We start from the raw sequence: 24,868 nt of genomic DNA on the forward strand, positions 1-24,868 counted from the left end.
TTATTCTTCACCAAAATACATTTATCCTTCACAAAGATTGCTCGGCTCTAACACGGGTGGAGAGGAAGAGTTATTCCTCGTGCAACTTCTCCAGCTTCAAAGCTTTTAGGAGGCAAACGGCAGGGTCCAAATTCCCCTGGCATATGCCGAGGATGTAGCTGAGAGTGAAAGTTAGCTCGTGTTGATTCTCATTAATTTTCCCAATGTAAGGACAGCGGGACCAGGCGCTCTTTGAGGAGTTTACTCACTCATTTGGGTTAATTCTGCTTTTTCTCACAAGGAATTCAGTCCTCCTCTTAGGCTTGTGTTAAACTGGATTAGTTTTACTGACAGCGCTGGAGCTTTCAGATTGACACCAACACAACTTAGTTATATAATACAGCGAAGATAAAAATACATCAGGGTAAAATATCAACCGTTAGAGGAAATAACCAGAGTGCCCACACATTTAATGCGTTCTGAAGAAACGAGGAGAGAAATCATGGTACTGTAATACACAGTGTTCTGGGGCATCTTTTATCAGAGGATATCAAAGCACTTTACAAATCATTACTTATTTAAGCCTTGTCACAGGCTGGTCGCAGAAGAGAACAAAGCTGGAAGCAGGGCATGAACCCAGGAAGCATCGGCAGCGACAAGGAAATATTTAAACTAAAGAGGTTTCCAGTGGGAAATGCTGTTTCACCGAGATTGAAACGTTTTGCGGGAGCATATTGATGTCAAGGAAGTTTTTGACAGAGCAATTTCAAAGCAATTCAGCATCAAAATGGGATCTTGCGCAGTCAATATGTGGGAAAGGGGCTGGAGACTTTATTTCAGGGTTTACTATGTCATGTGTACATCCCGTGTAATTAGTTGTGGCCGACCTTAGCTAAATATTTCTTTTTGCTCTGGCTAGTTGCGTGTTTCTGAGTGTAACTGCTCCGAGTATTTACTTCCATAACTTGGGGGAAGTTGCTGTGAATTTTCAATTTGATTTGAGAAAATAAACAGACTTTGCAATATCAGGATGCCTCCTCCTAACAGATGCTCCTTCCTAAACCCTCCTCAAAGCCCCCTGGTAGCTCCCTGCACCGCTCCGCGCCCCGCGGGGGGAAGCTGGCTTGCTCCTGCCAAGGCTCCAGAGTTCAGTTCACACGGAGACCCTTTTTCCAGGATCTTGCATCCACGTGCTGACAACCTGAGCCCCTGGAACTGCTGGTTTTGAGCCCCCCATCCAATACCCTGACCTCTTCCACAAGTGGATCGGGGCTTTGCAGAGGAACAGGGAGAAGGGATGGTGCCGGGCTTTCCTGGGCAACAAACCCCATCAGCCACCGCTCATCTGAGCCCACTATCATGCTGCCTGTTTCTTATCCTGGGAGGATGTTTACTTCTCATTCCCCGATAGACTTTCTGCCCGCTGGGATCACAGTTCAGCTCTGCCTGTTCCTCTGCTAAAGACACTCGCACCGAGTGCACCAGGGAGAGGACCCCAGGGCAGCATCCCAGCCCCAGGCAATTGCTCCCCATCCCACCGGAGCTTTGCGACATTAAAGGCTGCACAACATCGCTTGGCTTCTCACCGGCACCTGGTGGCAGGTTAAAATTGGGCCCCTGGAGCTGCCACCACCCCCAGCCCTGCCCCTCTGCCAGGCACCGCAAACCCGCTGCCTCCCCTTGGGACATCCATCAGCGGGACGGGGACACCGACCGCCCGACTGTGACCCCCCGGCACGTGCCTGCCAGGGACCTCAGTGAGGCCAAGGTAAATCAGCGTGGTTCTCTGGCACGGCAAGGGATGCTGTGCCGATTTACAGCAGCTGAAAGGATCTCTCCTCCCTGGTCCTGCTGGGTGGTGAAACCTCACTGCCATCAGCAGCGCGGCTGATGATCGCCCTGCCACAGAAACAGCTTTTCACTTGTTTGATTAAAGACAGAAAGCTCTTGGCAGAGAGGGGAGAGAGAAGACGGGAGATACGTTTCCAGCTCTGTCCCTTACCTGCAAGGTGATCTTTTCTGAGTCACTTGAACTGCTTGTTTCGCTTCTGCCTGTCAAGCCTGTGGTTACAAACGCGCCAGGAGCAGGTTTCCATGTCAGGCTGAGCCAAAACATCCAACCAGTTCCCAAATGCAACCCAGGTTCACTCGGGTTTTCGGTGACTTTCAGGAGAAAGAAAAAGACAACGGTCATTTCAGAATCATCTTTTCTTAGGGCTATTTAAGCTCCTCAAACCTTTCCAATTATTCACCAGGAACAAAACAAAGCAAAAAATTTCTATTTTGACCCAACACTTTGAACTACCCTGCTTAAAACCACAAAAGCATCCAAAAAACCCATCCAGGCACTGAAAGTCCCCCATCCTTTCCAGCAGAAACCTTTCCCCCTCTTCAGCCCCAGGGATGAAGGATGCTTGCAGGTACCTCCCGGACTGGATGGGATTTTGGGCTGCCCACGCTCTGCTCCCCAAAGGCCAGCTGTCACCGTTGGTGTTGTGCCCCATGGCATTAATTGTTAGGGCCTGGCACCCTGATGAAGCAGCCACGTGCCCCAGGGAGGCGAACGCACCCAGCGTCCACGTGGATGTGTTTACGCGTTTTGAAAGAGTGGAGTATCACGAGCTGAAGAACAGTGATGAATTCATGTCTCAGGAATGGTTTAGACATGCACCCCTCTGCACAGCTCCACACATACAACCCTTCAAAACTGCTCTGGGTTCAGCATCCTTCCCTCTCAGAGGCAAATCTGCACCTAGGAAATAGCCCCAGTGTTGAGATGAGGAGTTCTTGGGAAAGAGCCTGCAAAATCCATCCCTTGATTTTTATGTATTTCCTTTGAAAAAGGTTTCATCTGCTTCCCATCCCCTAAAGCAAGCTCCTGGCAGGTTCTCCATCCCCCTCATCTCATGTCCTTTGCTGGTGTGGCAGCCCTGAGCAACATTTCTCTGTCAGGTTAGAGCAAACGTGGATAAGGGAATTTATAACAGTGATGCCAAGGGAGTTAATTTGAACTGTGTGAAAAGCCATGGCCGCCTCATGTAATATTACCACTCAGCTCAATTTAATGTGTTCTTAATTATAACCGTTTCTCAGCGTTTCCTTAAGAAAACTCTCTGTGTTGCCTTTTGTCTCTGCCCGGCAGTGTCTCTGTCCTCTCTCCTGCTACACTGCAGCGGTTAAGATGCTATTTCTCTCTCTCCAAGCGGTTTTTGCAGGGCCTTTCTTCCCCAGCTGCCTCCCCGCAGCCAGCTTCAATACCTCCAGCCCTGCACCACCGCTGTCCCATTTGGCCGTTGCTGGCATTGCTTTACGTTCAGGTTGTACCAGAATATCAAACTGAAGGTGCAGACAGGAATAAACCCATCGAGGTCTTGTCGACGTCAAACAACAGATGGGCAGTGCCTTGCCGCTCTGGTTGGGCAGATTTTGAAGCTAATAATAATCGTAAACATCCCTCTCCGTCTTGTTTAATCCTTATAATCTCCTTACCCTCCGATCCAGACTGTTGTTTTCTTTGTGTGCCGAGACTGTTCCTTGCAGCCAGGACGTCTCTGCCAGGCTGGCATGCGCTGCCCATCGCCTCCGGTGAGGTGCACCCAGCATCCAGACCCAGGCTTCATCAGGAATTTCTTTCCCAACAAAATATCCTTCAAGACTTCCCACGAAGAAGGGGCAGGCAGGGCTGTAGCAGTTTGGAAAATGCCAGCCAGTTCAAAAAAAGAAATAAACATTTTACAATGAGTACATCCAGAGAACAGGGGTCACATTTTATTCCTGGTTTTGCTCTGGATGTGCTTTGTAGCTTTTGGAGCGGCCAGTTCTTACAAGCCCTGTTTTACATGCAGCCCCTGGGGTTATGTTATCAGATTACAAGTCTTCCCTTCCATTAAAACGTGAGGTTTCTAGATTTTTGTGGTTGAAAATAGGAAGAAATTCAAAAATCCAGACAGCAAGCAGAGAAATCTGGCTTTTTTTTTTTTTTTTTTTTTAATACATATACATATCTTTGGACCCAGGAGAGAAGCTGACTCTGGGGTTTTGAGCTTTTAATAGTAATACTGGAATCTGGCCACGTGGCTGATGAGCTTGGCCCTCCCAAGGCTGGCTGCTCGGGTCTCAGCTGACCGCAAAGGGAAGGGCAGGCACTGGCTGCTCTAAAAAGTCACCAAATCCTTTTCTGAGAAACAGTCTTGGCCTTTACTGGCCTCTTTTTTTTATGGCAAAGCAAAATAATTTTCCCAATTCTCCCTTCTCGCACCTTCAAGCACAGCCTGTGGACGCAGCTGGCGATAAATCCACCCACCCTGGACCTGCAGCACAGCGCTACAGGGAGCAGCAGCGTGACCAAAAGATGCTCTTCAACCTGGGAGACAAAGATCATATCCAGTTACTGAAGGATGAAGCTGGATAAATTTGACCCAGAATAGATTGTGGTTTTTTTTTGTTGTTCTGGTCTTTTTTTTGGTTTTGTTTTTGAAGAACGCGGATTATTGGCCCTTAGAGCAATTTATCAAGAATTGGGTTGGATCCTGTAGCAGTGGAAAAACTGAAGCTAAGCCTGGATGCCGGGCTGAAAAGGAGAATTAAGTCCTGTGGCTTCTACTGTTCAGGAATTCAGAGCGGCAATGCCAGCCCTCCCCTCTGACCTTTAATTCGCTAAACTGGCTGCACACTGGGTTTCGGGTTGTTTCATGCTGGGTGCATCTGCAAAACCAGTTTGTGGTGAATCCAGCCTCCTTTTCCCGCGGCTGCTGCTCTCCTGGCCGTACCGCAGGAGCACACGTCCACCCGTCCCCTGAGCTGCTCCTGACGGTACCTGCATCACCTTCCCCTCCTGCGCCTCAGAGAGCATCGATTCATGCCCTGAAGCGCTGCTGAATGTTGCTCTGCTCTCGTCGGTACCGAATCAATTCTGTTTCTTCGGAAATCTATCTGCTTTCAACCCTGCTAGGAGGTATAACAAACCAGAATATGGGTATCGATAATTTTGTGTTAATAACTTAAAAAATGAAAGATAACTCCCCTTGAGCAAAGACAGACGATGTTATAGCAGCTATCTCCCTGGGGCAGGGATTACTGTGCTCCTCATGAGCATCTCTGGCACAGGGGAGTGGGTCCTGTTCTGCTTCTGCCCTGGCAAAGGCTACAGCTAGCCCCCGGGCCCGCCCCTCCAGCACGGAGACCAGCAAGAGCTTTACTAACGCCCAGGGGAGCCAGACTGGTCCCCCCTGCTGCTTTCAGCTCCGCCACCACGCTAAGGCAGCGGCCACCCTGCACCAGTCCCATCCCAGGGCTCACCCCAGCTCCCTGCAGCCCTGGGGGATGCGCTGCCCTGGGACAGGTCCTGCAGATCCCAGCTCCCCAGGGACAGGCTCTCCTCGGCGGGTCCCTTCCTACGCTCTCCTGCGGGGAAGGGAGGGTCTGCCCCGCCGTAAGCAGTTTGGGGCAGCGAACGCATGCCTTGAACCCTGCTGCTGCTGCTTCCAGGACAGTTCCTAACAACAGCGTGTGACAAGCGTGTGACCACCCCAACAGCAAACGTGGGGTTTGACGTGCAGCTTTAATCTGGGGCTGGCGGGTGCCAAATGCTGGCTCCCCGCATCGCTCAGGCCGCCTGCCTCGGCGGTTTGGGGATGCAGCGGAGCACAAGAGGGATGGGCTGGTGCACGCTCTGGGTCCCCCCAGTCCCATACCCACCTCCCAGCACATCAGGTCCCCTCTGCTGCCTCTCTTCTGGGAAGCCCCTCGGTTTCTGACCCACAGAAAGCAGGTTATTTCTGCTGAACCCTATGCAAAAGCTGCCTATGTATTTACAAAAGTCCATTCTTTCCTACTGCAAGCTCCAACTCCCCCTTCCCACCCCCCTCCTCCAGCACTAGTTTTTCCACTACATTTGAGCAGAAAATAAAAGAACAAAGAGCATTACCCGGAAAACAAACAAAAAACAACAAAAAAAGTGAAAGCAAAGGTGAGGCAGGGAGATGTCAGTCCCATAGCAACAAGAGGTTTCAATTAATCACATGTAAATGGGGATGCAGCGTAATGTGGGAAATACATTCGGCACGGTGCTGGTGGCAGGTCCTCAGCTGTGTGCTCAGAGGCTCCAGCTGGAGGGGAGAGGTGTGGGAGCTGTGCCCTGGCTCTCCTCTCCCTGGCCATCAGCCCTGGGCTGCAGGGGGTCACCGGCCAGCCGGCAGCTCCGGCGTAAGTGGCTACACCAGGGCCGGGACAGTCCCTGCAGCGAGAGGCACCCGAGCTCAGGACCACCACAAATGCCCGCACGGTGCATCCTCAGGGATGAGGGGGTTGTTCTGAGGAAGATGTGCAGAGCCGCTGCCTGTGCCGGCATGTCTGGATCCAGCAGCTGGTGCCACCCCTGCCCGGCAGAGCAGTGAGACCCCAAATCCCCTCGCCCCCCCGGCTCCCTGTGCTCACCAGCGCGGCTGAGCCCAGCTGGTCCAGAGCAGGACGTCGGCTCTGGCCCGGCACTAGCTGGAGCCAGCGGGGCACAAGCCCTGGGGAACCAGGGCACGAGCGGCAGCGGCACAAGCGCTGAGCCTGAGCCATGCCCTGGTGGCCCCAGCAGTGGGGACCCCCCGAGCCACGCCGGGACATTCCCCCAGCGACCCCGGGGAGGGAGCACGGGGCTGGCTGGCCGGGGCCTGGTGGGTTTTGTATCCAGGAGGAGGGAGCTCCTTTTACCGGTGCTGGATGGAAATCCAAGCAGCTCCCCGCTATCTCGGAGAAAAACGTCTCTCCCGTTCAGTCCACGCTCTCGGAGACAGCTGGGGGTGACGGGGGCGCTTGGCTCCCTTCTGCCTACGTCACGCAGCGCTCTGTTGTTTCCGAATGCGGCAGCTCCGCTTGCTGAGGGTCACAGCATCTCCCCAGGGAGCCGAGGGGCAGGCAGCGTGTCTCCCTCCAGGCTGTGACCACCCGCCAGCTGGGAAGGCTTCATAAAATATTGATTCTTCTTCGCACACTCCTGTCCTCCAGATAGTTAGAGCTCACCCCTCCGGCAGGCGGCAGCCAAGGGGAGGCCCTTGCTCCCGAGCAAATCCTTGCTGGGTGGACGGGAGCGCGGGGACAGGCAGCTCCGTGAACATGGGAACAGGAATGGCTTTGAAGCACATCCAGCTGGGAGGTTTAATTTTAACGGGGAAAGAAATACAGCCACTGGGAAGCTTGCAGGGGCACCGGGTGATGGATGTGTGGGCAGGGGGAATGCACGATCGCCAGGGCGAAGTGCCTTGTCTGCTTGCGAGTGGGACCAGAAGAAATGCCACCACCTCTGCGCACCAACCCCTGCCCGCATGGCCTTTGGGGTGACGCTGCTGTCACCGACTGCCGAATTGCTGCTCCGTGCGCGAAGGGGGGGCTGTGCGGAGGGGGCCCATGGGTGCCACAGGCTCCCACAGCCCTGCGCCCATCCTAGCTCCAAGAGGACTTCTTCAAATTCTCAGCAAGCAACGGCGAGGGAAGGGGCCGTGCAGACCTGTCCTGCCAGAGCCAGCCCCGGACTGAGCAGAGGGGTCCCCGCCGATGTGCGGTGCGTAGGCGGGTTCCTGGAGCTCTGCTTCTCCAGCCTCTCCTGCTGCGTTAGGAGTGACTGTGTCCCCCTCCTCGCAGGTCCCCCAGGGCACTCAGCACCCGCCTGTGCAGGCAGGAGAACTGAAGGGACTTGTCCTGGCCTGGCAGCCACCGGCCCAGGAAGCAGCTCCTGGATCCCAACTCTTGCTCTGGCCCTTGGGCATCTCAACCTCCCCAGCTGCTTTCCACAGATCCACCCTCAGTCAGCATGGATGAGGCTGGCTTCCTGGTCCATTTACTTCTGGAAGAGCCTTGCTTTGTGGAAAACTTTGCTGGCCCACAAAGCAGCCGTGCCCAAGCCATCTTTGCAGCCAGATGCCCAAGTCTCCCTGCCTTACGGGTCCTGGTGCTCTTCTCCTCCACATCCTGCAATCCTGCTACTGGTGAACAGCAACAGTATCTCTCCGGGGAATTGCAGAGCATCCCCGAGTGGGGAGATGGAGAGGAGAATGGAAGCATTGCTGCAAAACAGGCTCAGGGAAAACAAAAAACACCACAGGTCAACGCACCTGCAAACGAGACAACACACGGCTTTTCCTCCTCTCTCAGCCCTGCAAACTGCTGTGTAAGAGCTGCCGCCTTTATTTGGAAATGCTACTGTAAAATGAGTCCTAATGGTGTTTTGAAAGCTCGTGGCTTGGCTATGAGCAGGAGCATCAACAGAGATTGCTGGGATTCCCAGATGAATGGAAAACATGTTTATTTCTGCCAAGGCGTTTTCTACGTGCTCTCTGCATTAATTCCGTGTTCAGTAGGATCTGGTGATCTGCAGCGTGGCCTTTCCTCCTGCTCCAGCCCCACGCAGCTCTTCATCTGCAATTTCTCTAGTGAAGCTGCCAAAAGGGAAACCCAAAATTCACGGCCAAGAGGTTGAGTTGCAGTGGCAGAGAAGGTGGTTTGCATTTTCCTGCGCTGAGCAGCTGCGCCAGGCTCTGAGCATCCTCCTGCTGCACCAGAGGCTGGTACACGCTGCTGTCTGCCTGAAGGAGCGGCCGCGCTGTCCTGGCAGAGGTGCAGAGGTTCCTACCACCCAGCACCCTCCTGGCAGGTGCTGAGGGTCAGTGCTGAAAGCAGGACCGGGGCGCACAGCACAGCCCAGGACAAACGCGACTGGCGGAGGAGGACGGGGCAGCTCCGAGGGGCAGCAGCAGGGAGGAGCAAGAGCTTGTTCAAACCCCCTTTAGCACCGCTTCAGCTGCTTGCCACCACGTACCCGCTGTGGGTTTAGCGGCTGGTTCTTACCTGGCTGGGCTGGACAGCCCCCTCCACACGCACACACGTCTGCTGCCACTTGAAGCTCCTCTGGAAACATCCCCTGGGTCCCGCTGGAGATCCAGCGCACAGCCCGAAGGAGGAGAGAGGCTGCAAGCAGGGCTGGGGCAGCGAGCGAGCGGCAGCCCTCGGTACGGGTTTGTAGCTGCCCGCAGTGCTGCAGGAGCACGGAAATACAGTGCCTGCCGCAAAAGGCTCCCAAGCTAATCCTTACGTGCCATCATGACTAATAAATGATAAAGCGATGAAGAAAAGATGTTCAAAAGATGACGAAAGACCAAAGGAGACAGGAGGAATCCTGCTGACTCGCTCAGCTCTGACACAAGCTCCTTTTGACAATTCAGTTATAATGTGACGCTAATTACTGGCTTGGTGGTGTTGAGCTCCGAGGCAGGAGGGCACCACACGAAAGGGATATCGATAGGGGAAGGTGGCAGCGATAGCGCTCCTCGCCCAGAGAGATGCCAAACTGCATCAAGGGAGCACTGAAAAGCAACCAAGGTCTGGGGTGAGTGCGGTGGGGAACAGTAACGCTGGATGACAGCTCGGAAAGGGAACGATAACGAATGTGATAGCTGTCTGCAACAGAGGCTGATCTTGCACCGGCAGAAGGCAATTAACCAGGAGAGGGTTTCAGATGAGGCTGGCGTAGATGCCTCTCCACTGCCAGCCCTTGCAAAGCCCGTGGCTGGACGTTGGTACTTCTCCTCTCAAATCTGGTGCTCCCGACCGAGCGCAGTCACCACACAGCGGTCAGGGAGCGAACGCAGACCTCTGACGTGCCAGGAAAGGGCAGAGGGGCTTGTACTTAATTGGATGAAGCCACTGAAGGGTTAACATCACTCCACTGTGCCTCAAGTCCTATTGCTCACTGCAACACACGTAACAGTGCCTTCCCTGAAAACAGGGTCACCAACACGCTCACTATCACTAATTCCATATTTAAAACACGGCTTCTCAATCAAAGAGATGCTATTACCCACAAAGCAGCTTAAATTGTCCCTTAGATTTAAATACAGCCTGTTGCATAAAACATCTTTTTATCAATTTCACTTAGGGCTGACAAGCGCTCCCCCGCGCACATCCTTTTAATAACATCAGTGTGCTTCACAGAGCCCTTAAGTGCATTCCACTGGGAAGCAAATACCCTTAAGGGCACCTTTTGTCATTGTTCATTTTCTCCAGTTGCTGAAGAGGGATTGTGCGGAGAAGCCTGGTCTCCTTCTGCATCACGGCGCGTTTCAGGAACAGCGCTCTGTACGCAGTTTCCAGGAGGCGGGTGAAGGGTGCCAGGCTAGAAGAAACACCCTCAGCTGCTGTGCAGGGCACAAGAAGGGATATTTTGCTTCTCCTCAAGCCCACCGTCAGCCCAGTGAGAAATCCATGTTTGGTCCCTGTCTGGTATGAGCAAGCAGAAATTTAGAGCGTTGCTGTGGCCAGAACAGCCCTTCCTCCACAAGGATGCTCTCAGCACCAGTTAGCCTGACACAGGGATCCACCGGTACGGCCCCAGCTGCCCATTCTTGGTGGAGGAGCGTCAAATCCCCCACCCCACTCTCCAGGTAGGCTCGCTGGAGCTCTGCCAGCGTCACATTACTGCGTGGACATCAGATGTTTTGCTCTGCCACAGAGCAAGAGGCACAGAGTTTTGAGGTGGGTTGGGGAATCATTTAGGAATCAGTTGAGTGGAGCACTCCAGCACTTCAAGAGGAATCAAAGGGAGAAATTTGATTTAATCAAACTTTATCGGGAGAACAGTATGGAAGCAGCGTTACCTCATGGTCAGCGCGCTGGTCCAGCGCTTGGGGAACTTTGGTTTGTTTTGGCTTCTACAGATGGACTCGATGGATGACAATTGGCCAGAACGTTGGTCCTCCGCGCTTCAGCTTCTCCATCTGCCAAATGAGGAGCAAGACAAACGAACCGACGAAGAGGGCTGCCTAAGAGAGAGGTTACACGGTTAATTAACAACGGCAAGAGTTCAGGGTACAGACTTCCAGGCCGTTTTCCCTCAGCCCACAGCACCCCCCTGGCTGGGGTGAGCCCAAAGCCTCTCCCTGCCGGCAGCTCGGTGCTGAGCTGGCTTCCCACACGGATCCCACACGGATCATTGCTCCGCGTCCAGCTTGGCGTGGGCAGCAGGCAGGATTACAGCATCACGGGCACTGCCAGTGACCGAGGACCAGACAGAAAAGGCACTGACTGCTCAGGCTGGTAGGAACAGCTCGCTGCTGGTGCTGCAAACGTGTACGGCATCGTTGAGCTGGACTTCTCAGCAGCTGCCGGACAGCAAGATTGGAATGGAAGGGACAGGAAACACAGGGACTTTTCATCAACTCACATGAAAGGAGGCTTTTTTAAAAAGACAAAAATAAAAAAAAAAAACCCAAACACACACAAAACCCACAAACCTCATTATTAAAAAAAAAAAAAAATCCATCAAAAATATAGTGGCAAATCTGTATTGCCTGTTGTTTTGTTAAATGGCTCCTGTCTTGTCATTAGCTGCTAGAGCTTGGTTCATCAGAAGAACTGTGCATCTGTGGAACAATTGCTTTCATATTAATGCCCACAGGCGCACTGCCAGCGAGTTGTGCTCTCCATCAATTTTTGACCATCTGTGTCCCCTTTGATGCATCGGGGGGTGGTTTTCTCCCTTTCCTGAGCTTCAGGCTGACATTTGCTCTCTAGGAGGTTGCCATCTTCATCACTCTGGGAGGAGGGATTTCACCCCAAAACCTCCAAGCCCAGCTGCCAAAGCATCAAAATTGCTTGCGAAGGGATGCTGGGAGCTTTTAGGTCTCACTGCAGCTGGTGAGATGTGAGGATGCTCTACACCTCTACTGGAGGAGGCCATATGAAACCATTGCTGGCTTCCTCCTGCTCTGCTGTTCCCTGCAAGGAGCCTGGGGTGAAGCATCTCCCACCTCAGGAATGGGACCAGTGCTAAACTGGGTATTGGATTTGGGAGTGAAGCAGAAATGCAGCTTCCCTGGGGAGGGAAGCTGAGTGGATGGGAGAGGAAGGCCCGAGGGAAGGGTGATGGTCAAGGGCTGGGTCTGTGGAGCTGGAGCCAAGCAGGTTTCAGGTGATTTCTCCAGAGTCCCATGGCTGGTTTAGGTATCAGACATCTGGCCATCATCTTTTGAAGCAGATTCCTACGAGCACAGCTCCGGCAATATTCCCTCACTCGTGTACAATCTGCTGTGGTCCCACTGCCTCATGTTTGCCAGGCAGAGACCAGGCAACCAAAACCTCAGCTGTGAAGCCCACTTCCCACATACGCCAGCCGACGGGCCAGGGACTCCTCGAAACCACCCTGCAAACGGGCCAGCCGCCGATGCGAATGCAACGCGCTTGCAGCTGAAGTCCAGCCAGCAGCATCACAGCTCGCTTTTGGATGAGGGCAGAGGCCTGGCAGGGCTAAACGTTTGAGAAATCCATTTTCTATTCTTTTTTTTTTTTTTTTTTTCCTTTACAAAGAGGATTTCTAAGTCTCTGCGCATCTTCCGCTGCTTTCTGGCACAGCCGCTGCTGCCTTCCATCCTCCCCTTTAAATCAGCCATCCCTGTTATCATCGCAGAGGTGCAGAGTCAACACAGCAGGAGCATAAAACAGACAGATTGGGGTTAGTACCAGCTACAGTGGCTAAGTGGACTGACGGATGCTTTTAATAACCACAAATGCTATTCTTGATGCTGATGATTTAGCAGTTATCATAAGATAACAGGGGGAATTAAAATGAATCTAAGGAGAGTACTTACTTTTCATCTGTGCCCGCCTGCTGCCCGCTGGCTTGGCTCTGGCTCACGCTATTACTGCAGGGAAATATCACTGCCTTTCCACAAAGAATCAAAATCCACAATCACTTGATTTAACAGCTGGAATATTGCAGTCTTCCTTCTGCAAGTAGTCATCCGAGGTCGCTGAAAAACATTACGAGGTTACTTGGTTAAAATGCATTTTTTTGTAACTCTATTTGAGTATATGTGAGTTTTCCAAACACACAGTGAGTTGCAGCGTTCCTTTTTAATCCAAGAAAGATTTTAAGGCCAAGCATGAATGGTGGCGTAGCCCCTCTCCAGGTCCGGGTGAAAAATGCAGGGACACAACCCCATTTGTGTGAGCACGAGGTGGCTGAGAGCCAGACCCCAGCTCCCCAGCCACGATTCCACCCCTCCTGAATGTACCTTGCTGCCCTCAGCATCAACAATCGGGATCTCTGTAGAGATCCTCTAAGGCAGCAGATATCCACGCACTGAAAGGTTTCACAGAGCAGGGATATCGGGTATTAGGAATCTATGAAATTTTAATGTGTGTTTGGTTTTTTTTCTCCACCAGTTTTGAACAGCACGTGTCCGGTAAATCTGTTTCTACTTATGCCCTGAGCACTGCAGAAATATCCACAAGGCTCTTGCCTTGCCTGGGTGGCTAACAGCGCAGGTTTTTAAGCATGCACTTCAGCAAAGACAACCCCAAAAACCCAGGCAGGGGAGACGGAATTAAGAAATGGGTAATTGCAAGAGAACAAACGTGAAGCGAGAGACTAACCAAAGGCAGACGCTGTCACAGAAGAAGCGCAGCCAGAACAGGACAAACGTGGCATCTCTGCTACCAACACCCCCAAGGGCGCAGGACACCGGTGCGTAGGTCACCCCATTTCAGGGCTCAGTACATCCACCAGCTGGTGCCCAGCAGCGGTGCCACTGCAGCTGCCTGAGCTCGCCGGGACCCCTCTGCGAGGTGACACGCTCAGGCGGGGGGGACAAGGGGGCAGAGCCCACCTGCCGTCGCTCGGGGGGCACCACAGCACAGTGAAACGCTGCTGCCTTCGAGTGCCCGCGCGGAGCCCGCAGGTGGGCCTAGCCGAGGGCAGGGCTTGGCCACGACTGATTATTCCTTTAGATTTGCCGGTGCTGGCTACATCCACTAAAACTACAAGCTCCTGGGGCAAGTCAGGAAACAAAAGGTTCGTTAAAATGATGGGGGTTAAAAGGTCACAGTTTTGCTTTGCATAGATGACTGAAAGGGGCAAGAAGAACCCAGCTTCCAGGCATTTACTATCGTATTTTTTTTCATTCCTCTCCAATGATTTGAATTTTCGCATTCATTAAATCAGCATTATCAATTCTTAACATTACCACTTGCCTCATTTCCTCTCTCATGCAAGGTTTCAATTTATTCCATCCAAATCCTCAGAGACAGATTCCTGTGTCCCTGTTGTAACCCTTGTGAATGTTTAACTTTTCCTGGCACATCCCAACCCTCCCAAGGAGCAGGAGACACCAGACCGGCTGCCCTGCGGACCCCCAGCCCCTACAGCCGGGGATGGGGAAGGAACAACCTACTCCCCCCATCTCCAGCCTGCGCTGTCCTTCACCTCCTGGGTCAGCATCTCCACCTCCTGCTCCCTTCCTTCCTCCCTTCCCTGGGGCTTCAGCACGAAGTTGATCCCTCGGCTGTAATAACGGGGAGTCAAGTTTTACAGAGCCGACGGCCGCAGCCTCATCTCCCCTCCACCAGGCTATTTTGTCATCGTCTGTTTGGAAAAAGAAGGGAAACTGTGTTTGGAACATTGAAAGCATCTTAAAAATGAGGTGACATTGTCGCTGCTGGTGCTTCCATGGCAACCTGCATTTGTTTCTCTGAGCTGTTTCATAATAATTAATACACCGCTTCCACGCACGTGGCCCACGTTCAGAGTGCACAGCACGGCCCCCGCTGGGACGTTCCTGGGTCGCATGAAATATTTATGCCAAAGAATCAGAAGGAAGAACTTTTCTGGTGCGTTCCGGCCATGGGGACAAAGCAGGGGCACACAGCCATGGGATGCCCCCTCTGCCAGCCCAGCTAGCGGGGGCACATTTGCTGACAGAGGTGGCAATGACACCCCCCCACGCGACGGCAGGGCAGCCGGAGAAGCCCCAATCCTGTTGATCACCCCAGAAGCTAACAAGGCAGGGCTTGTTACGCAGTCACAGCAATGAATCCAGGCCTTTCCTCTTCGTGCACTGCCAAACACAAGCTGTCCTCCCTCGCCACGCCGTGCCGGCATGTCTAGATGTGGCCAAAACAGAGGGAATTTGCAGAACTGCACCAGCAAAATCCTTAGGCACGGGGTGACTTGCATGCCTCACGTTCCCTCCCCGCTGCAGGCTCCGAGGGGGTTCGGCTGGATGCGGGAACGTGCAGGGGAGAAGCGGATCAAGGATGCGGTCACCTGCCACAGCAGCGATAAGGACAAAGCGGCGAGCAGAGCCTGCAGACGTGCTGCCTCTGGGCTGTGGTTCTGCCACATCCCACATGTGGAGGAGCAGGTTCTCAGCTGGCAAAACCTGGAGAGGGATTGCCAGAGAAAATTCAGGTGCTGCAAGCTGTGGCTAGGAAAGGTTCGGTGGATGCTACTACATGGTCTTAGCTCCAGGAAGAAGCCGGGGGGGGTGAGGTTCCTGCTCCAGCAACTCCATCTTTCAGGAGATACGTAAAACCAAGTGGTGGGACCCACCATAGTGATCAAATATCCAACGGCATTTTCGCTGGAGGAGGAGGGTGAGCCCCAGTGTCCTGGCTGAACTCCAGTTTAGGTAATTATGTTCTGCCAACCTTCGCGCCTTCAGCTTCAGTTAGCTATGAGATTCGGAGGCTTCTCTCTGCTCAGATGTATTTCTAGCCCTTTTTCCTGCTGACTAGACTCTTAAAACAAAAAACCCAGCGCAAACCCCCACCAACCTTTTGCGGGAAGCCTGGCCTGTACCCTGCCAGCATCAGTCTGGGAAGGAACTGGTGATATTCACAGGTGCTGAAAGGCACTCATATGTGAACTCTGGGTCCCTCTGTCACTTGCTGTTCCCATCCTCCCGTGAGCAAGAGGCTCTGCCACAGACAGCTTACCGACGCTGACCTGCTCCGCGGCTCAGACACCGACATCCTTCAGCAGACGTCGTAAAGACCCACAAGTACCGCACGCTCTGGAGAGCCCGGCGTCGCAGACGTGCGAGCCAAGAACTCTGCTCTTCCTCGTTGACCTTTCTTCTGCAGAGGGAAACGCTCGAATAGGGGATACTGAGTGATCAGCAGCAAGCGTAAATGAGGGTAGCGGAAGGCAGAGCCTGCTCGCTGGAGCTGTGCCTCAGTATCATTTAAACAGGCTTGAGAGGCTTAATTGTAGGCTCTGGCAGAGTGCAGACGGGCTGCTTCACCCCGTGCTGGTGTAGTCACAGCTATGAGCAGGAACTGCCCCAGCTCCCGGAGCCACACAGCCATGCACTGCCTGGCAGTGCTGCTGTAACCGAAACATTCCCATGTCCCTGTGAATTACGGTGAAAAGGGGGCTGATAACTTGCAGTTGGCTGAAGACACAAACCCCCTGAAAGCCCCAGACAGTGTGTGTTTGTTTTCTCGCTGCTGTGGCTCCTTGTTTTCTCGCTGCTCTGGCTCCTGTTGTCAGGATCTGTCAGGAGATTTCTCTCTGTATTTCACTACGATGGGAGCACGTGCAGCCTGGATACTGTTCAATCCCCTTTCATCAGCTAATTTGAAGCTGCAAAGCAAAGAGCCAAAATCCCAGGAGACAGAAGCTGTTCCTTTAGCCTGCTTGGACATCTGAGAGGTTAATGAAGAGATCCTCAAAGCTGCAACAATTGCATGGACAGTCCATGAAGGGCAAGAGCTTTCCTATACCAAAAGGTCAGAATTATTTCAGTTCTCTCCCACCTGATGATCTCTCACAATCCCTTATCAGACTGACAGGGCTTCTCCTGGTGCTACGTGTCACAGGACACATCTCGGAAATCCTCATTGTCTTTCTCCTGGGGAACAGTGCTTTCATAACAGACACTTCCAAAGCCCTTGTTAGTTCTGAAAGATAAAGCAGCAGCTCGTATTTCTTCATGTCAGCAACCACCCTTTCCGACTCTGCTTTTACATGCCGACTGCATTGTTTACTACAAAGAAAGTTCTTACGCTGCGTCTCTTGCTCACTTGAGGTGTAGCTGCACCAAAGAGCATCTGGCTGCTCCCTTCCTTTTTGTTTCTGACTGTTCACCTCTGGCAGAGGCTCACCTCTTGATACTCCCCCTCTTACTACTCTTCCTTTTGCAAAACACACCAGTTTCATCCCTCTGACAACGCAATGAACTAGGGAGTGTCTGCAAGGACTTGAAACATTATTAATGCCTAAACCCCAGCAGCTACATGCAATGCTTTATTCAAAGAGGGGTTTGTTTTGTTTGAAATTGTAAAGTTAAACATCCGTTCTCCTAACAACTACAGAACTTGGCAGCACTGTGACAACGCCCTTCCCTCAAGGCTCTCGAGGGTTTTTCTTAAGGTTGCACATTATCATCATTTTAAACAGGGGAAAAAAAAAAAAAAAGAGTTCAAAAAAAGAGTTCAAAGCACAGAGGGGTTAAACGCTTTGCCCAAAACCGCAAAGAAAGTGAGCGGCAGGGCTGGCAACAACTGAGGTCTCTCCCCACCCTTAGTAAGTACCCTTCATACCACCAACCATCGTTTCAGGAGAATCAGAATGTTAAGCCAGATTCTTGATGTCCTTTCCAATTAACTTCCCGTAGAGGAAAACAGTCGGAGTGCAGGATGCAGTGCCGAAGCGCCGTCACCGGCTCTGGCAAGCGGGCAGTTACCTTGCCCTGTGAGATCAGAGCAGAAAGGCTCAGCAGCATGCCTTAGACCCAGGATTAATTGAGAAGCTCGTTCTTCAGCTGGAGCAATGGGATGCCCATCTCTTTTGGGGAAGGTACCTGCTGGTGCCAGTCAGTTCTATTACACCTGAAGCTCGTATAGAGGCAACTGCACACAGAGGTTTCAGGATGACCCCCTCCACCCCAGCCACGCAGCAGGCTGAGTTTTTGGCGCACCGGTCATTGCTAGACACTTCTGATTGCGCATCATTTCAGCACAGAGCAGGGGTGCAAAACCACAGCATCCACTCGTTTCCTTTGCATATCTGCCACATGTTAATTGAGCTCTCAGGAAATGGTGCAGTGCAGCTATTTGGGCTGCAAAACACGAGCCACCACCCTCACTCAGCCTGAGGGTGGTTTTCAGGCAGGGATACAGAATGAGGTGCCCCTGCCTCCTTCTAGGAAGCACAGTAACAGATGTAATTGCTCCCACTTAATTAAAAAGTGTGACCTTTTGGGTTGCAGCTGTCCAATGGCAAAACAGTTCTTCCTCCAAGCTCATTGTTTAGGATGATCGGATGGAGTGTAGTACAGAGCACCAGTGCGTATCATGAAGGGAAGGTAATTGTGCTTTCCCCTGCTATTAAGAGAGGCAGGTTTTCTACTCAGGCTTGCAGATGACCTTCTCCAATCAAACATTAACTTTGCAGCAAACAATCATTAGGGACCGTTTGCAGGCTTTAATAATTAACGCTTTTATTAATCCACTGACTCCACTTCAAGCAACAGGTCTCTCCAAAATTAATTCTGTTGCCATTTAGAGGAGAAAGAAATTAATACCATTTCAAGGCAGAGAAGGAAGAAGGTATTTAGATTCCACTGCACTTTCTAAAGGTACTGGATCTGCTCCTAGAACTGTAATTATGCAACTTATTAACTGAACTGCCAAACATAAGGCTAAGTAATTTTCAAAGCCTGGGCTTTGAGAAATAGTATTACTGGCAGCCGTGCAATCCAAAATCCAATCAAGACTGACCACAAACTTTCAACGGGCTGAAACTCTGTCAAGTGCTTATTGGCTGCAAAAGGCAAAGGAGATGAAGAAAGAGGTCCAGCTAAGCAAATTAACTCCTTTAGAATGAGGCACCTGCTTCTCTAAAGAGCCAAGTAATGAACGAAGAGCTGTGCTGCACAGAAAGCCCAGCTGGAAGGGAATAACTCCTACCTGTCAGGCAAGATATCCCAGCTCCGCGGTTGCTTTGGCTCGTGGGACTTTGCAGTTGTGCCGAGAGGCCCAGGAATTTTAAAGATAAAAAAACCACCCAACACCCCCAAACAAATCAAGAGGAACCGCAAAGCATGCCATTGCTCAGTTGCTAGGGATGATTTTGAATCCCAACATCTCTTTTAGGTGATACAGAACAAATAAACATGCTGTTTCACATGCTCACTAGAGAGTCAACCAGATCACGTACACGAGCTGGGAAGAACTCACCAGGGTTTCTTACCCTTACTTTTTTGCTGCCTGGGATCACCATCTATTTAAGAGCAGGGCAGGCAGGCACACAGCCGGCGCAACTGAAATACGAAGAAATTGCAAAGCAAACCCAGCTAAGGGCAGAAGGGAATCGGTAAGTGTTAGTTAATGTAACTACTATTAAACACGCAATACTGAAAAAAATATGGAAGAAGTGCTGAGAAAATTCTCCTGTTTAATTCCTCTCCCTCTTACGTCTCCCCAGATCAGTTGCTATGAGCCAAGGAGCTGCCTTACCTATTTTCAGTTTAAAAACCCCTTTTTGCAGCAAGTCACAGCGACAGGGCTGAGAGCAGAATCTAGTCTTGCTCAGGGCTTTGCGAAGTTCTGCTTGAAACACCATAATGCACCATCATTTTGAGTGGTTTGATACACGTGGGATAATTGAACAGGCTCTCTCTGCAGTGAGTAACTCTTGCCTTTCTGTTTGAATACTTGAGGAGCGTTTTGACTTTCTAAGTATTGCTGCCATTTAGAAACACAGCGTGAGAATCAGACTGTTAAAGCATTACTTTGTGGCATAATATGTAGTAAAACTCACGGTTTCAGTTCCTCCAGCTTCTTCCCTGTCAATGCCTAAGTGGGGGTCCTGCTGTTCTCCATCGCGTTACTGCATTTCCCTCCTTTTTTCTTCAGCTATGGTAAATCAGAAACAAATTAAAAAGAGAGGGACCAGAAGATATCAAACTCTTTTGTTAAAAATATGCCTATATTTAAGTTTTCCTTTTCTTGTTACTGAAGTTTTGCTGCTACGGGCAAGGTAAGACATGGGAGGAAGCCAAATATTTTACAAAATATCTGCCAGAGCAATTCCTACCTGTAAAGTATTCCATGCACCCTCTGCATTCCTGTCTGTCTGAGCCCAGTGAAGTCCCCCTCAGAAATACTGAGCGTTTTAACAATGCTCTAAACTTTTAAAGAAGCAATAAACATGGAGCGAGCTTTAAAATATTTCCCTGAGAAGCCAAGAAACAAAACCTCATTTTACAGATGGGTAAGCAAGTAGAGAAGAAGTTAAACGATTTCCTCCAGGATACATACTCATCATGAGGGAGATGGTACTAAAGTTAAAATGATCCTAATTCCTCGGCATCCTTCAAAATTGGCCGTGACCCTCCACAGCCCAATATAAAGTTTTTGCAGCAAATCAGAGCAAATTAGATGCTTGAAAAGCAAACCAGGAATGGCAAGGCTACTGCCCGAGAAGGAATAACCTTCCTTTGCTGTCAGCCAAGCCTTTTTGTTTTAACAAGTACAACTGGGTTTGTTTTAAATAGGCTTCACCACGAAGCAGCTGGACAAACACACTAACTCGTAGGACCTGCAGTCCTGTGGATACGGGTCTCCTGATTAACTGTAAAGGTGGAGAAGACTCAAGCTCTACACAGAGCTCTTCCTGCAGCAGCTGATGGTCTCCCCCTCCTCTACTCAACCGCCTGTTTTCTCAAAGATTGTAGGAGCTTGTATATCGTTAGCATTACTGATTTGCTGCCAATTCAATTCAAATTTGCAGAGTGATTTAAAAATGAAGCCGCAGCAGACAGACACCCAGCCATTCACTTTTATTGCCATATGAAGACCAAGTAAAAGAAAGTAGGAAATACCCTTTAAAATGTCACTATTAGAGCCACGAAATCAAGAGTATCAAGCTGCATCAACCTGCACCCATAAGGCACAGTTACTGGCACTCAGAAATACATGTTAAAAAAGTGACCTGCACTGTACAGGTTTTTTTTTAGTGCAGTGACAAAAAAAAAAAAAAAAAAGGTGAATGATACTCAACCAAATCCAGCAAATTCAAACAGGCATCTGGAAAAGACGTGTCTTTGCGAAACATTAAAGGGATCATTTATACCTGGTAAGCCAGCTGTCCACTGATGGAAAGAGCCTTAAGGTCTCGCTTTGCTGCAAGTGGGTTTTGGAAAGTTGTGCTAATGATATGTAAAAATGCCATTACGAAAGGGCAGGTCCATTTTTATACTCTGCACTCACATTGATACACTGACTCCTCGGAGCGGCGGACATGAATCTTTGGATGCAGCAGCAGTTTAAGGCTGCATTGCTGGGTCTTAGTCAAGTTTCCAACTGTTGCCAAGGGCTCGGACCTGCCGAAATTCACATGGTGAGTTTTGCAAAGAGCTCAGCATCCATCTGGGCACCAGCGTGTGCACTGAGCTCCTCTGCAAACCTGGCCCCGGCAGAGGGGCTGTGATGTAGTGGAGGAGGGGGAGCAAACCCCGCTTACTTGCATTTTGCTGGCCAAGTTGTAAAACAGGAATGCTGCTGTGCGTCTTGTTTGATTGATTTCTCCCTCTTCTTTTGCAAGTCCAGTCAAGCTCTGAGCACTTCAGGGCAAAAAGCCCCCTCGTTGTCTGTGTGCATAGAACACAAGGCACAACCGCTTCAAGCTTAGTCCAGGCTTGTAAGCGCTACTTATAGACTACTAACGTAAGTAATACAAAACCTAAAAATAACGAAACGGAAGGGGGAGGTGGGAAAGAGGGAAGCAAATTCATTCCGTAAGCCTCCTCCTCATCTGAAAAGAATAACCTCCCACCCATGGGCTCGCTCAGCCCTGCTGCACAGCTGCGTGGCAATTGCTGCACACATCGGGCAACGAGGCAGCACAGAGTTCGAAGGAACCGGTGCAGAGAATTGCGTTTGAATTAGGAAGCCAAAGGAATGAGCGAACGAAGGTCAGGGTTCAACAGGGTGTTAACAGGACATCTTACAGCACCGGCGTGGTTTCTCCCTGCCCCATGTTAAAATTTGGTATGAAGTGTTAATTTGTCTAAGATTTTTTTTACAAAAAAAGTATTTGTAAACAGAGAGTATTTTTAGTGTAGTGACTTTTGACGCTGGGCATCTTTTGCTAGAAATTGAACTTTAAAAAGAATAATTATTCTCAACAGAAATCTAAAGCACCTCCGCCACCTGAGTCAGGATACATGCCGTACCCATTTGCAAATTGGGAATTTCAGCAACTTGTTCTTAGCCCTAAGAAATCACCTACTGGGTCACAAAGCAGACTTTGGTCCAGGACGTAAATGTTTTTCACCTGCATTTCTAAATACTACCTTTCTTTTATGGGAGGTCACAATCCCACACGTTGGGATAGCAAACACATCATGGCTTGCAGGGTATCACGAATAGCCACCAGCCTTTGAAAAACATTTAAGCTGTAATATTAGTGATCCCGAGGGAAAAGAGTTACCGGGAAGCTGCAGCTGAAGCAGGCAGACACCCGGCCAAGGCAGCTCAGAACTGTCCCCATGGCCAGAACATGGATGAAATGCTATAGGTGTGGAAAGTCTTCGCATCAAACTTCAGCCAAGGTTCTATATTGCTTCGGTTTCTGCAACAGAAAGGCTTCTGGATATGGAGAATTAAAGCAAAGCCTTCTTTCTTCCCTTTCTTTGAATCTACGTAGTCCTACACGGAAAGAATGTTTGCATATTAATTATATTTTTATTATCACACAAATCCATCTATTTCTGAGCTCTCCGGGCTTCCCAAGATGAATTTCCTATTCTTTCACATAGCAAAGAATATGAAATAACATCTTGATGTCTGTTTAAAAAGAAACGGCATTTTTTTTTCAGTATGTTGGTGACTAATGGTCACGATTTGCTCCCTTAGCTCACGCCAGGCGTCCTGAGCATCCCGAGCATCTTGAGCCCTCTCGTGGTTGTTTGGGAAAGGACACGAAGTACTTTCCCTTTCGTTAAGTTCTCACCTTCAGAAAACTCCAAGATGTGTTTGTTCTCTTCGGGCTCTTCAGATCTCAAGTATTTTCATGGAAAACTGCTCCGAACCACAACATTTAGTTTCAGAACCAAATTTACTTGGGACTTAGGGGTAGTTTGATACTTTTTTTCCTTTAAGCTAATCACCAAAGAAAAAAGAAAAGGAAAAAAGGAAAAAGACTTCTAATCTTTTTTCCCATCAAAACAGTTCAATATTTTAAAACTTAAGTCTCCAAGGATGGCATATGATCCATTTTCTTTACAGCTGTGGGGCCCTCCAGAGTCCCAGGGACTTTGCAGACAGAAATGCATTCCCATGGGTAACGAATGGATACCCCCTATATAATCGCTTCAGTTTGCTTTTGATACACGGGACTAAATGCAGATGAAGCATAAATCTTCTCATGATAAAAACTGCTTGCAATTATTCTATATGGCAGTTAATTCACAGAGAGGCCTTAGAAAAAAACCCAAACACCTAAGCCTATTTAAAAAAAAAATAATAATATTACAGATAAACAGATGGCTTTAAGTGACAAGAGACCTGAAGAGGTTACAAAAAAATAGAGCGACTGCCTGAAAAGATCATCAAGAGACCAAATTGTTTAGTCAAGGTTAATGAAAGTTAGGATATAGCAGCAAACGCACGAGGAAACACCAGATTAAGCGAGCAATTATGGAGATAAAGATTGTAAAATGGTGGTTATTTCAATCTTGTAAGAATCCCTTGGTTTTAGCACCATCTTAAATCGTCTTTAAAATGCTTCTCATGCATTTTGCATAAGGAATGTTTCAATCAGACTTTGAATGGAATGGCTTGAAAGCCAAGGATAAGAAAACTCACCTGAAGCTGACACTCGGTTTATGACCAGGGCATGGCGTTACAGCTGTGTGTGTTTGGAAAAGGATGTTAAGCTCATGCTCTGGGGTAGAGTGAGAAAAAGCTGCATTTCCCCACAAAAAATATACTACTCCTGGAGCATTTCCAGAAATGTAAAGAGAGCAGGCTACACTTTCACTAACTGTCACGATTATTTTTTTTATAATCAAACTGTTATTGTTCATACCAGCTAAATTTTGATGGGAAAGAATTTCTTGTTAATTATGTAAGACATATAGTTTAAAGATTTTCATTGTCAGCAGTAAAAACTAGTATTTTCTGAATCTGACAACATGCTCTAGAACAGCATAATTACCACTCAGAGATTATAGGTAAATGAGCCCCTTACATCTGAACTTGATTGAAATGGATTCTTGCCCCTTTTTCTGCCTATTCTCCTTTATTAGAAATGCTTTAGTCAAATGCTTGTGTATTATTTTAGTACATCATAGAAGCTGATTCAATTAAGATACCGTGGCATCTCAGATTTCATTTTTATAATCTATTATGTATTAGCTTGCTGAAGGTCTATTTCTGACCTTGACTTCCAAAGTGCAATACAAGAAAAGTGTCCAGCAGTAAAGGAACACATCCCCCACCGCACACTAACTCCTACGTAAGTATTTAATAACAGACTAAAAGTTTTAAAAAAACCCCAAAACCCAACAAAACTAAAAAACCCCAGCAACTTACTGCTGCAGATGATGGATTGCTACAGCACAGTGGTGCTCAGTGCCAGTGGTGCACAAAGCCCTTCGGATAAGGTCAAAAGCAGGCTCTGGGTTAGGCTCTCCCACTCTCGGATGCTAATCTTGGGAACAATCTTATTCTCAAAAGCAGGCACTATCGATAAAAGAAAAGTGTTAAACTTTTTAATAGCGCATTTTCTATCAAATGCTATTGGAAGGAGCCTGATTTTTATTTTGAACTGCAAAAAAAAAAAAAAATATCCATCTGTTGCATACAAACGTCATCAATAACAGCATTATTTGGAGCAGCCAGCTCCTGGACACAGTAACAGCAGGATCGGGTAATGCCACAAGGTACGTTGGTTTTTTTGGTCTAAGAAACTGTTTTGGAGCCAGTTACTCCAGTGTGCGATTCCAGCGCGCTTAGGGCAATGCTGGGGTAAGCAAACAACTTCCAAATCTGATTTAGCAATTACGGAAGAGAAAATGAAAAACAAACCACAAGGTTTTTCCGCTTAAACCCTTCAGAGGAA

At 49.5% G+C, this 24,868-nt stretch overlaps 1 long non-coding RNA gene across 1 annotated transcript; it reads right to left on the reverse strand.

Annotated features, from left to right (window-relative positions):
- Nucleotides 1-502: 502 nt before the first annotated feature.
- On the reverse strand, nt 503-23,302 carry LOC119144237. The gene is made up of 8 exons (XR_005103016.1): nt 22,235-23,302; nt 21,266-21,392; nt 17,995-21,125; nt 14,222-14,380; nt 12,606-12,767; nt 10,617-10,781; nt 1,982-2,142; nt 503-1,878 (listed from the first exon to the last, which is right to left on the reverse strand). It is a non-coding gene; the product is annotated as an uncharacterized LOC119144237 (long non-coding RNA).
- Nucleotides 23,303-24,868: the final 1,566 nt, after the last annotated feature.

Source organism: Falco rusticolus, chromosome 3, assembly GCF_015220075.1.
Source record: "Falco rusticolus isolate bFalRus1 chromosome 3, bFalRus1.pri, whole genome shotgun sequence".
In the NCBI taxonomy this organism is placed as follows: Eukaryota; Metazoa; Chordata; class Aves; order Falconiformes; family Falconidae; genus Falco; species Falco rusticolus.